Genomic DNA, 13,570 nt, shown 5'->3' with positions numbered 1-13,570 from the left:
TTTCAAGAATCTCAAATAGCAGCACATAATCATCCAGGTAAGCGGGGTTTGTGCTCTGCCTTGTTGATCTTCTCAACATCGGCTGCTCTGTCTTCTACATCACTCAAGACTTCATTTTCTTCACTGCACTATTCGCTGCCATTACTATCGTCTTTCTTGCTAATAACTTCCTTTCCAATCTCTCCACGAACACCAAATGTTATCAAACCGGGTTCGTATGTTTCTTCTCTGATTGCATTCCACTTCCAACCCTTGTCTTCATCAAAGACTACGTCTTTTCTCACGACTACTTTGTGGTTTGTTGGATCATGTAGAAGATAAGCCTTTGATCCTGGCTCGATCCCTAGATGTACCAAAGCTCGTGCTCAATCGTCCAGCTTCATAAGATGTGGTGCCTCACTCTTTGCATAGCAAGTGCAACCAAACACACATAGGTGTTTAACACATGGTTATTCCTTTTAATACTCTCATATGGTGTTTGTTCCTGCAAAGTTCTTGTTGCAAATCTATTAATCAGATAAGTCAAGTGTCTTACTGCTTCTTCCCACAAGTAATTAGGCACATTCATATGCTTCATAATGCTCCTTGTCATCTCCGTTACGGTTTGATTTTGTCTCTCGAGGACTCCATTACGATGTGGTGAATATGGTGCAGTCAGGTGACGTTTTATGCCACGATCATCACAAAACGCTCAAAACTGTTGTGAGCAGAATTCTCCACCTCTATATATACAAAACATTTTGATGACGGCGCCTATCTCTTGCTTCAAAAGTTTCTTAAACTTTTTAAAACTTCTCGAAGGCTTTACATTTTTATCTTAATAAAATCGTTCACACATAACATGTATGATCATCAATCTACATGAACACATTCCTATCTTTTGCTGCTGTCGATGGGGATATTGGTCCTCAAAGATCTCTGTGAACAAGTTCAAGAGCATGTGATGCGCGATACAGTGTTGCGTTTGGAAAGGTTAGTCTTTCTTTTTTCCCCAAAGACATGACTCACACGTCTCCTTCTCGATAATTATATCAGGTATACCAGTGAAAATCTCTTTGTTTATCATCTTTCTCATGGTCTCTATCCCAACATGCCCAACTCTTGCATGCCAATTAGCAGAATCACCAAGCTTCATGAGTTGAAGGCAAGTATTGGTGTTGTCGACTTCCATAGTTACCTTTTACAAACGATTTCTTGACCTGATTGCCTTTACCAATAGGTTTCCATCTCGATCTTACAATGTGAGGTGATTTTCTTTCATCTTGACATTGCACCCTGATATTGTAGCTTGGCCCAAACTGATGATATTACTTTGCAATTCCGGTATGTAATAGACATTAGTCAATATTTTCCGCTTGCCTTCCTTGCTTATGAACAATATGTAGCCTTTTTATTTTATGACTATGCGAGAATCATCGCCAAACCTCACCATGCCTGTGATCCTTTCATCAAGCACATAAAATTATTCCTGATTGCCAGACATGTGGTTGCTTGCACCATTGTCTAGGTAACATGTGTTATCTCCATCAGTATGGGTCTCAAACTTACTTGGTGTCACATTCTCCTCATTAAGGTACATGACTTCATTCACCATCAGTTACGTGTACTCTCGTCGTCTTTCTTGGAGCTTGAGTCGATTGGGGAAATTATAGGCTTAGGGACCAACTTTGTAGCATCGGAAGCACACAACTCTCGACATGTCTCTTCCATCCTTCCAATCTTTCTGAGACGTGTCTCTTCCATCTTTCCAATCTTGCTGATTGTTCCAGCGTCCACACCCTCTTCCTCTGTTATTAAAGATTCCACCACATCCTCTACATCTGCCATAGCTTTCTTGAATGTTTTGTGAATCCAAGTTAGCATACATCAGTTTATCTTGATCCTCTTGTTGGTCTTCTTCTTTTATTCTTTCCTCATAGGTCTTTAGACGTCCAACGATGTCCTCAAAGCTCGTGGTATTGAGATTGAGAACCTGTTCGAGAGCTGCTATGATATGTATATACTTCTTTCTTGGGAGACTACTCAAGAAATTCTTCACCAACTTATGTTCCTCTATGTTTTCACCCAAGGAAGATGATTTTGAAGACATCTCCGCAAGTTTTCCTGAGAAGTCGTCAATTGTGTCTATCTCCTTCTTCTTTAGTCGATTGAAATCATCCATCAATGTCTGTAGCCTAGCTTCTCGAACTCTTTCAGCTCCCACATGCCTTGCTTTTATTGATTCCCATACTTATTTTGAGGTATCAAAGATTACCAACTTGTAAAATCAGAGTTTATGGTATGAACTGGAACAGGAGTACTCGAGCCATGTCGTTTTTATCTTCATCATCTATTGCTGGCTCGACCGCCTCCCACACCTTATGTACCTTAAGAGACACCTTTATCCACATGCTCCAAATGGTATAGTTTGTGGTATTGAGCATTGGACATTGAATAGTCAAAGGACTAATCCTCTCAGTTTGATTTTTGTCATAACTAGATCTTTATCTTCCATGTTTTGTTTTACTCAAAACTTCAATTCTCTTCTCTCAGATGTCTTAAGATTTCAATAATGCTCTGATACCAATTATTGAATCTAATCACTTGTATCCAAGGGTAAAAACACAATATCTTTATTCCTTTAGAAAACTCACTCAAATAAAGGTCACAAACTCAAACTCATTAGTTGTGCTACATCATAGCATCTCCGTATATAGCGCTTATAATTTCTTAAACTCATTAGAAAACACATCTTTTAGATAACTCTAAATATTCCTAATCCTAAACTCATTAGGATAACTTTATATCCTAAGTTAACTTCAAGCTTAAGTCAACAGTTTAATAATTATAAAATTCAGTACGACCAAACCCATAGATTTATTAATATACCATAAACAATATAATTTCATAAACAATATTCAGAATAAATAACCAAACATAAGCATCCACATAGATTTCCGTTGGTCGGGACCAAATCAACAAATAAACATCGAGATACAAACTGAGAACAGAAAACCAAAAAAAAAAGAATTGAATCTATACAAATATACAAACGTTCCTATATCTCTGGAACCGAAAAACAAAACTAAAGTAGAACCAAATCAAGAACTGAATAAATACTTGAAATATAATTTAGATATATACTTAATAATATTTTTTATGTTTAGTTTTTAAAATACCCAATTTTCTAAATTCAAATATCCAAACATTCCTATATTTCTTAAACCGAGAAAACAAAACTGAAGTAGAAACAAATCGGGAAATGAATAAATACCTGAAATAAAGTTTATATACTTAAAAATATTTATCATATTTAATTTTTAAAATACAAAATATTCTAAAAGTATTACTTATAAACCGAAGTACGCGATAAAAAACTGGATAGCCCGAACAATATGAAAAAAAAATTAACCAAACATGACCAACCCCATAGAATTATCGATATATCAGAAACAATATAAATCACAGAAAATATTAAGAAAAAATAACCAAAAATTACAAGATCACATATATTTCCATTGGCCGGGGACCAAATCAACACATATGCCTCGAGATAAAAATCGAGAAACAAAAACCAAATTAAAATCAAACAAAAGAATTGAATATATTTGATTCGCCAAATACATCATTATTGTATATTCTTTCATATGTTTAGCGCAACCTATTTAAAAATATCCAAACGTCACTGGAGTTCGTATGCGAAGTTGGGGACTTATGCAAGGCTGTGTTTTTTGTGGAGAAAGGGATGAAAGTGGAAATCACTTATTTTTTTCCTGTCCTATTACATATACTATCTGGACTACTCTCACACCCAGTATTTTGGGAGCTTCTGTTAATCCAGACTGGACGATTACGATTGCCTCTCTCCTGAGATCGAATCGGCCTAAGCTGGATGCTATCCTTCTGAAAATGGTCTTCCACTCTGCAGTGTATCTGATTTGGAAGGAACGCAACTCACGTCGGCACCAAGGGCCTTGTCTGTCTACGCATACACTGATCGGGCATATAGATAAATCCATACGTAATAGGATTTTATCTCTAAAGTATGTATCACAAGCTACCAGGTTTGATTAGAAGATGGTTTGAAGTCTACACAAGATGATAGGGTTTTTTATTTTTTGGGATTCTTTATTGTCCAGTCTAGAGTTTTTTCTTTTTAGGTTCTCTTAATTCCCTTTGTAAATGGCCATCAATTCTTTGATTAATCAATATAAAATTTAATCAAAAAAAATATCCAAACTTCCTATATCTCTGAAACCGAAAAAAGAAAATTGAAGTAGAACCAAAGAGAAAACCAAATAAATACCTGAAATAAAATATATATACTTAATAATATTTCTTATATTTATTTTAAAAATAAAAAATGTTTTAAAAGTATTACTCATAAACCGAAGTACACGAAAAAACTGGATAACCTGAACAATATGCAAAAAATATAACCAAACATGACCAACCACATTGGTATCTTTTGGTCAGGGACCAAATCAACAGATAAGCTTGGGCATATAAACCGAGAACTAAAAAGTCGAACATATAAAATTGAACCTATTTCCAAACAGTTCTTATATCTCTGGAACAAATACCAAAACTGAACTAGAACCGGATCAGGAACCAAATGGATACTCGAAATAAAACTTATATACCTAAAACTGTTAATTATATTTAGTTTTAAAATAACCAAATATTCAAAAATATTACTTTTAAACCGAACTAACCAAAAATACTGAATAACTCACATATTTTTATACGAATTATTTAAAGTTATCTTAATATCCAAAAATAATTATCAAAACTCAAAGTCAAATACAAACCTAACCCATGATTTTTTGGAACTTTTATTTGCCCTATTCACCCCAAAAGTTTGAATTATTAACAAAAATGCCATTGCATTATTTATTTATTTTTCGAAAATGAATATATTACTCTATCATCCTCATTTTCATCTAGTATTTACAATATTGTCATTGCCATCAATACATCAATCACCATGATAAACAATTTGAAGCTCTTAATGCATCTAAAAATTGATTTTTAGTCCTCCTGTCTCATTTCCTATGCTCAAAACCACATTTCTTTCACTTTCTCTCTATATTCATCCAAAAATCCAAGATTTCGATTCTAAACTTTGTAAGGTTCAAAATCATGATTCTTGTTTCATTATACAAGTGGGTATGTTTCTTGGTGAAGTTATGTGTGTTAGGAGAATCTAATCAAGTTATCTCACTGGTTGAAAATATGAAATTAATTTTTTTTCCAGATCTTTTCGTCAGAAAATTTACACAGAAGTCTTCTGGTCGTAGAAGACTTATACAGAAGTATTTTGGTCAACGTAGAGGTTACTTTTGTAATTGACTTTATGTGTGTGTTTTTAGAGACGACTTTTGTAGAAGTCTTCCAACTTTTCGTTGTTAACAAAAAATCTTGAAAATACCAGAGAATACTTCCCATCCCATTAAGTCATCTAGGATAAACACATTAGTTTTGCAATTGACCGAATTGTGTCAGAAAACTAACTTTATATATCTAGACGATTTACAAGGAAGTTTTCTGCCAGAAGACTTCCGTGTAAGTCTTTCGAACTCTTGGTGGAAGTCTTCTCACTGTCAATGAAAGTCGTTCATGTTAATTTTGTAATTGAAAAATAAAACTTAAATATTTAATTTTAACTAGACGACTTCCATGTAAGTCTTCCGCAGACGACTTACACGGAAGTCTTCCAGAATTTTATTCCGAGATTTTGGTCAAACCTTAGTTATCACAGAACTGCCGGAAGACTTATATGGAAGTAGTCTAATTAAAATTAAATATTCCTGTTTTATTTTTCAATTGCAAAAGTAACCTGAGATGACATACATGGAAGTAGGCTAGTTAAATGTAATACTTAAATGTTTTTTTTTCTGCTGAAAGACTTCAATGTAAGTCTTCAAAAAAAAAACTCATATTTGTGACATAATCAGCAAATTGCAAAACTAACATGTTTATCCTAGAAGACTTACCGGGAGGTCTTCTCTTATATTTCGAGATTTTTTCAAAAAGACTTCCATGTGAGTCTGCTGTAAAATATACTGCTCTGGAAGTCTTCATTTATAATTTTTCAATTGCACAAATGACCTAAATGGAAGACTTCCTATAAGTCTTTAGTGAAAGTCTTCTACGTAAATATTTAATAAATTTTTATTTACTCTAAAACTATAAAATATTTTTAATATTTTCTTGTTAATTCATGTATATTAGTTAATATTAGAACTACTGAATGAGATCTATATAATATTATTTCAGAATTATGTTTCTTATGTGGTGCGCTCACGTTAACTCTCAAATTGGTTGACTACACGGAAACCCTTAATGAAATAAAATTATTACATTTATTTTTTTTTTGATTTTTTTTTAGTTTCCTTTTTAAATTTTTCCAAATAACATATATAATAAAAAGGAAACATTTGTTAAGTTTAAAAGCAAATTTAAAAACTGTTATAAACTAATGGGAATAATAGTTGTGTTATTCATAAGCATAAGAGATTCATTATATAGGGTTTAACAAATAGACCATCATAGATAAATTAAAAGGTAACAAATCCTAATCCAACTAAGAAAAGGAAAACAAGACCAGAACATAAAAGGAAAAGGCTGGCCGCCTATGATCTAAGCATAGGCCGGATCGGTTATGGGTCGTCCACCATATGATTTATAACACTCCACCTTGGACGCCATAACCATTCAGAGTTTGTAATACGCTTTCGATATTTGCCTCATTAAAACCTTATAAGAGTACAACGCATATTACTCCCCCTGATTTGAACCTTGCTGAAGGTTGATGTTGAAATTTGAAGTACTTGAACCTTGCCATTTTCCAATCTTTCCATAAGTGACTCAGATTGGCTTGATAACTCTTTCAAGGATCCGCCTGATCGTCTAGCTTGTGGTGCAGCTAAGAACTCCTGGAATATTTACTGATTGGCTAACATGATCTCCTGGTCTCCATAAATAGCTCTGGGTCGAGCCAAACTCAATTGGCTGAAGAATTTCCATAGATGACTTCAGTTTGGCCGATTCTGGAAAATTAATCATAACTCCTGATTTCCCTGGCCAATTCTTCTGATTTTGGGCTTTCTGAAAAGCTGATAGATCCCTCTTGAAGCCCATGAGTAGTTCTGGTGAAGACCGCTTCATGGCTGGGCTTGAAAGTTGAAACTTCTTCTAAGACTTGATACCCACAGATGGGCGTGCTGGAAAAAACCCCTGAATTGTAAAATTCATAACTTTTTTCTCCGTGAATATTTTGTTGTGTTTCCAAGCCTCAGTGATGCATGGTGGATTTGGATTTCCGTGAAAATTGATTTCATGCCAAAAATCTTTTTTTTTTTGAGATACACTCCTGGGACTGAATCTCGGTCGCTGGTGTTGAGGTCGAAATCGGACAAGGCAAAGTTGGCATCCAAATATCCGTAAAAAATTATTACCTTAAGAATTTCTACGTTTTCAAAAAAGGAAAACTTATACGAAAAACTTGCGGGAAAATCTTGTTTTAAAACAAGATTTTCTTAAAACAACAATTTCTAAAAACAACGATGTCTTAAATCAACGATTTAAGAAATCAAAGATTTCTTAATCAACGATTTAAGAAATCAACGATTTCTTAAATCAACGATACGATATTGTCAAAGGTCTAAACATCCGCAAACAAATATCCAAAAGGCATCGTAGCATCGCGATGGTTTCGGACGCTTGGACAATTGACTTCAGTCCACGGCACAAACTCGATCGCAATGGCGACCGAGTCATGAACAAGAGCTTGATTGCTATAGCGATCGAACCATGGAATCACGCTCGGTCGCTATAACGACCGAGCTCCGAACACGGCTCGGTCGCTATAGCGACCGAGCTCCGAACAGAGCCTGGTCGCTATAGCGACCGGGCCACGAGCAAGGCTCGGTCGCTATAGCGACCGGGCTGCATACAAAGCTCTGTCGCTATAGCGACCTAGCATACGAACATCAACTATTTTCCGAAATGTCCAAAGTATTCCGAAACGACGATACGACGTAAAACCAATTAACCCCTCTTTGGGCGGGTCAGTATAAAATAAACATATGTTGTAGAATTTCTTTATAAAATAAATGGACTGATTGGGTCATTCTCATAGCCCTCTTTCACTAAGTATTCACTTAGTCTATTATATTATATGCAGTTGTTTTGTTTCAGTCCATAACTAGATTTGTTCAGCTTTATACATTGCTGTTTTTTCATATCTTTGAGCTCAATACCCTTTGGTACTTTCATGTATATCTTATTACCCAGTGGAGCATATAAATATGCAGTTACTACATCCATTAGATGCAAATCTAATTTCTCTCTTATAGCCAGACTTATAAAAATCTAAATGTAGTAGCATCCACCACCTTATAATCCATTTCTGGTCTCTGTGAGAATCCTTGTGCAACAAGCCGTGCTTGAATCATGTAAGTAAAAACATAGACAACTTAGACCATGTGATTATGCCTTATATTTCACGATTTCTCCTTTTCATTTCTCTTCTTCACAAAGACTCATCTATATCCACTGGTTTATATCATATGGCGTTAATATTGTTAGACCAAAACGCCTTTTCTCTTTATTTAACCCCGCGTTTTTCATTAGTCCAATTTGATCTACGAGTGCGCACTCTTATATTGACGTGGATTCATGATCATCGTTTATATCCATAAGTTCAAATGCTACCATGTATGTAAATAAATCATCTTATGTCGACATTCTTTATGTGGTTCCATTGTATTCCAGACATGATATAATCTATTAAGATTTCATTATTATCAGGACCTTTATTACCTTGTACCTTAGATGTTCAGCCGGCCGGCCTTATCTCCATGTCTGGGATGGTTTCCTTTAACCTCGGATTTGTCTATCATTCTTTGCACCCTTCTTTTATTTCCGAGGATTCTTATCTTTGGAACCTATTGATCTACCACGTTTCATACGTTGTCTAGACTCTGTAGCAACTTTACTGTGTTTCTCTTGGACATCAAATTCGAATTTGGTGCATTTCAAGCTGGTATATATATGACTTAGTCACTCTTTTCTTTTCTTTCCGGGTCAGCAAATAAGTCTGGCAATTGATTAGTTAGCTTTTGTAATTGTATTATCTTTTGGACGTCTAATTCTCATTCTCAGTTCGAGTATCTTGCCAAGACAATGATGGTCGATGCCATTCTATTTCTCTTACCAGCTTATTATTTTCTCCCTCTAATGTTGGATAGTCGGATTCATTAAACTTGTAATCTGTGTACCTGGCCTTTAAATAGATCACCCATGTTCGGCTCTAGGTATTCAATAATCGTGGGAGAATCATATCCAACATATATCCCTATCCTCCTTTGAGGTCCCATCTTAGTTCTCTGTGGTGGAGCAATTGGTATATAAAAGGCACATCAAAATGTCTTATGATGGGATATGTCTGGCTCCTGACCGTTAATAATCGAGATGGGAAATATCTATGCTCACTAAATGGCCTGATGCATATTAACTTAGATGCATGTAAATTATGTATGGCCCCAAGCTGTGACTGGGAGTTTTGACCTCATAAGTAATGGTTTAGCAATCAGTTGTATGTGTTTAATAAAAGATTTGGCCAAGCCGGTTTATGTATGAACATGCGCCAATGTTCCACACTTGCCCCCATGGACATACGATAACTATTAAACGCTTGGGACATGGATTCACCAGTTTATTATTTACTTAGTCACTTTGACTGGTGATGGCCTATCAATGAGTTTTCCTTCTGTACATGCTACACACGTGAGATTATTTTGGATAACTCTTTCTTTCTTTCAATGTCTGCCCTTTTGTATTTACTTATCAATTTTTGCATCATGTTTGAACCGGGATGGCCAAGCCGGTTATGCCATTTAGTGAAATCGTGGGTAAACACTCTGTTTAACCGTGGCATTTGGCCTCTATCATACTGATATTTGCATAGTATAGACCAGTAGAGAATGCATGTATAGTCTCGACCACTTTCTTATGGCCTTGGGCGAATTTTATATATATCTGAAGGAACTCTTTATTTCTTTCGCCCATTGTTTCTATATGGAAACCATTCACTCTTATATCTTTAAAATTCAATGGGCCCTTCTAGGGTGAATATAATGCATCAGATATCTCTAGATGTGTGCCCTTTAGGCAACAATATACTTAGACTGGCTGTGGCCCTCAACTAGGCTTCTATACCCGCAATTTGTCCTCATATTGACGTTTTTCAAAAAACATTCATCTTATTAAGTATAAATCAGATAAGACAATAAAATAAACTCAAAGAAATCATAAAGACAAAGAAAACACAAAGGCAAAGCAAACACAAAATTTGATGTCGAAATCAGCCTTATTCTTTTAGGCAATCTGAGGTTTCATATTCCATAAGATCGTCTTTTTCATGATCAAAATCATTTTCACCATCTTGGATTATCATGTGGGCTTCAGGATTCTTCCCTTTCAAACTCTCTTGATAGAGGTCGACTAAATGCTTGGGAGTCCTACAAGTCTTTGCCCAATGATTGCTCATACCACATCTATGGCACACGGATTTGGTCGAGTTGTTTGAGTGTTTCTGTTTGAATGAAGATCCGCGGCCTCGACCATGACCTTGGCTACGGTCTCGACCATGTTGATTTCCTCGCCCGCGGCCGAATGAACCTCAGCCATGGCCACGCCCATGCCATTTTCCACGACCATGGCCGTGTTGGCCATTAGATTGGGCGTGATTTGCTTCCTTCTTGGTTTCTGTGGCCGTGTGTGCCTCAGGTAGAGGGGCTTATCCAGGAGGTCTCATTTCACTGTTTCTCATCAACAATTCATTTTTTTGCTCAACGAGCAATAGACAAGAAATAAGATTAGCATAAGTCGTGAATCCTTTCTCACGGTACTGTTGTTGTAACAGCACATTGCTTGTGTGGAAGGTGGAAAAGGTTTTATCAAGCATATCTTTATCCGTTACACTCTCACCACACAGTTTCAATTTCGAAACAATCTTAAACAGTGCCGAGTTATACTCGTCCACGGACTTTATAGTCCTGGATCCTGAGATTCTTCCAATCATACAGAGCCTTTGGTAAGATCACCGCTCTCTGGTGATCATATCTCGCCTTTAATTCTGTCCAAAGGTCCAATGGATTCTCAATGGTCAGATACTGGTCTTTTAGACTCTCAGTTAGATGATGGCGGATGATCAAGATGGATATGTACCGATCTTTCTCACTGACATTATTGTCCTCGGTGATACTTTCACCAAGTCCCTTGGATTTCAAGATGATCTTAGCATCAAGTGCCCATTGCAAATAATTATCTCTAGAGAGATTTAGGGTAGCAAAATCCAAGTTGGTTATTTTCGACATCTTAAATCATATGTTTTATAATTTAGATTTTAAAGTGTTCATGTTTAATGCATACAAGACAATCATATATGCAAATTGGTCACACGACCAAACGGGTATGATGTAATATTTAAACAAGCCGCACGGCCAGAACAACATGGAATGATCAATCTTATCAAACGGTTTCTATTAACCTAGTCGTGAAATTCTTTTCTATCACCTTAGCTTTTAGGAAATCACAAGCAATTTCAATCAATTTCCCACAGCAACACAATCAGTCCATTAATTCCTTTAAAACAGTATGAGCGTTCTTATGCAATATGGTATATGCATCTAGCCACTTAGTAACCATTATAATCTATCAACATAACTTTCAATCAATCTAAAACCAAATCCTAATTCATCATTGATTAGGGTTTTTTTTTATCAAGAATTAAGGTTCTTTAGGTTCTAGGGTTTTGATTGTTACCTTAACCTCAAGTAGGGTTGAACGGACCACCAAAGAGAAGTGATCGAGCTGGAACAGGCCCCGAACGAGAGATACGGATCGGGATCGGCGGTCGGCTGTGCTATCGGATTCGTCAGATCGTCGGTTTGAACGAGTGGAGGTCGTTGTTAGCTATGAACTCCTTTTGATCTGAATGGAAAAGAGAGTTTGATCGCACGGGCAGCAACTCCTCTCGACTTGAACTCCTTGTTGATATTAGACTTTAATTCCCTCGGCTCATGAAATTACACGAGGAGCATTAGATAACATGAACGCCATAAGCTAACCAAATAACATGAATCAACTAAGGTATGATAAACTTATCTTGCACAGGAGTTGTGTTTGGCTAGAAAATCCTTGTTGGAATCGGATTTGGTTTCCAAAGCAAATCGGCGCGCACTGTATCTTTGCGTGAGGGCGCGTCGGTGGTCAGATCGACAAGCGGTTTGTACTGACGGATTCGTCTCAATTTGATATCCTGATCATTTTCTGGTTCCTCACGGTTTGAGAGAAAGAACTCTTTGGAGTTCCGAGGCAGATTCCTTTGCGTTTAGGGTTTGATGATTTTCGGCTGAGTTGAAGAATATTTCGTGGGGGCTTAGGGCTAGAGGCTATCGTGCTGATAACGTGTTATAAACTAATGGGAATAATAGTTTTATTATTCATAAGCATAAGAGGTCCCTTATATAGGGATTTACAAATAGACCGTCATAGATAAATGGAAAGATAACAAATCCTAATCCAACTAAGAAAAGGAAAACAAGACCAGAACATAAAAGAAAAAGACTGGCCGCCTATGATCGATGCATAGGGCGGTACAGGCCTGGTCGGTTATGGGTCGCCCACTATATGATTTATAACAAAAACGAAAATATATGCCTATATAATATGATTTCATTAAAAAGGAAAATTCAAAAAATAGTAATATTCCATTTAAAAATAACATAAAATATAATTTTGAAGTAATAAAATACTTTATATCTATATTTTCTTAGATGAAAAATATTTGTATATAATGTGATTTCATAAAAGAAAATTTTACATAGATAATTTTGATATTAGAAAAACAAAAAATTATTATTTTAAAACATAATTTTAAACAATACAATTTCAAAGTAATAGAAATATTTTTATATATCTATCTATTTTCTTAGATGATTACATAAAATAATTAAGTAACATAAACAAATATATGTTTAATTGACTAAAAATAGTTTATAATAAGTATTATAGAAATATTTTATTTATTTCTATATAATTATTTTACTATAATATCTTTCAATTACAGCAAAAAAATATCTATAAATTATATTTTACTTACATAATATAATTTCTCAAATACAATCACAATTTTTTACTGTTTATTTTTAAGAGATATTAGAAAATGAAAATAGATTATAACAGTAAACATCTTTTGATCAAATAATTACAAAATATTTTAAATAAAAATAACACGATATACTAACAAGGTAGATATATTATATTTTATCATTATTAAAATTATATTTTTTCTTAATAATAAATTTTCTTTTGAATTTTATGTTTTTATGTTTGTGGAACTTAACATAACCATAATCAAAATACGAAAACAAATCTGGATTCAGATTTTTAAGATTATTTAAAATCAATTTCAGGGCACCATTCAATAAATCTAAGGCATATAATTATTTAAAATTTATAGAATATTTTAACTACTGTAGATATTGATATGTGTTCATGAGCTTCCAAAAATATATCAGTT

The 13,570-nt window shown here is 35.0% G+C and overlaps 1 pseudogene; it reads right to left on the bottom strand.

Annotated features, from left to right (window-relative positions):
* Nucleotides 1–10,354: 10,354 nt before the first annotated feature.
* LOC108841789 (uncharacterized) lies at nucleotides 10,355–11,691 on the bottom strand (annotated as a pseudogene).
* Nucleotides 11,692–13,570: the final 1,879 nt, after the last annotated feature.

The sequence above is a fragment of the Raphanus sativus genome, chromosome 2 (genome assembly GCF_000801105.2).
Source record: "Raphanus sativus cultivar WK10039 chromosome 2, ASM80110v3, whole genome shotgun sequence".
NCBI classification, from domain to species: Eukaryota; Viridiplantae; Streptophyta; class Magnoliopsida; order Brassicales; family Brassicaceae; genus Raphanus; species Raphanus sativus.
The sequence above is the reverse complement of the archived record's forward strand: the minus strand, read 5'-3'. Positions and strand labels throughout refer to the sequence as shown.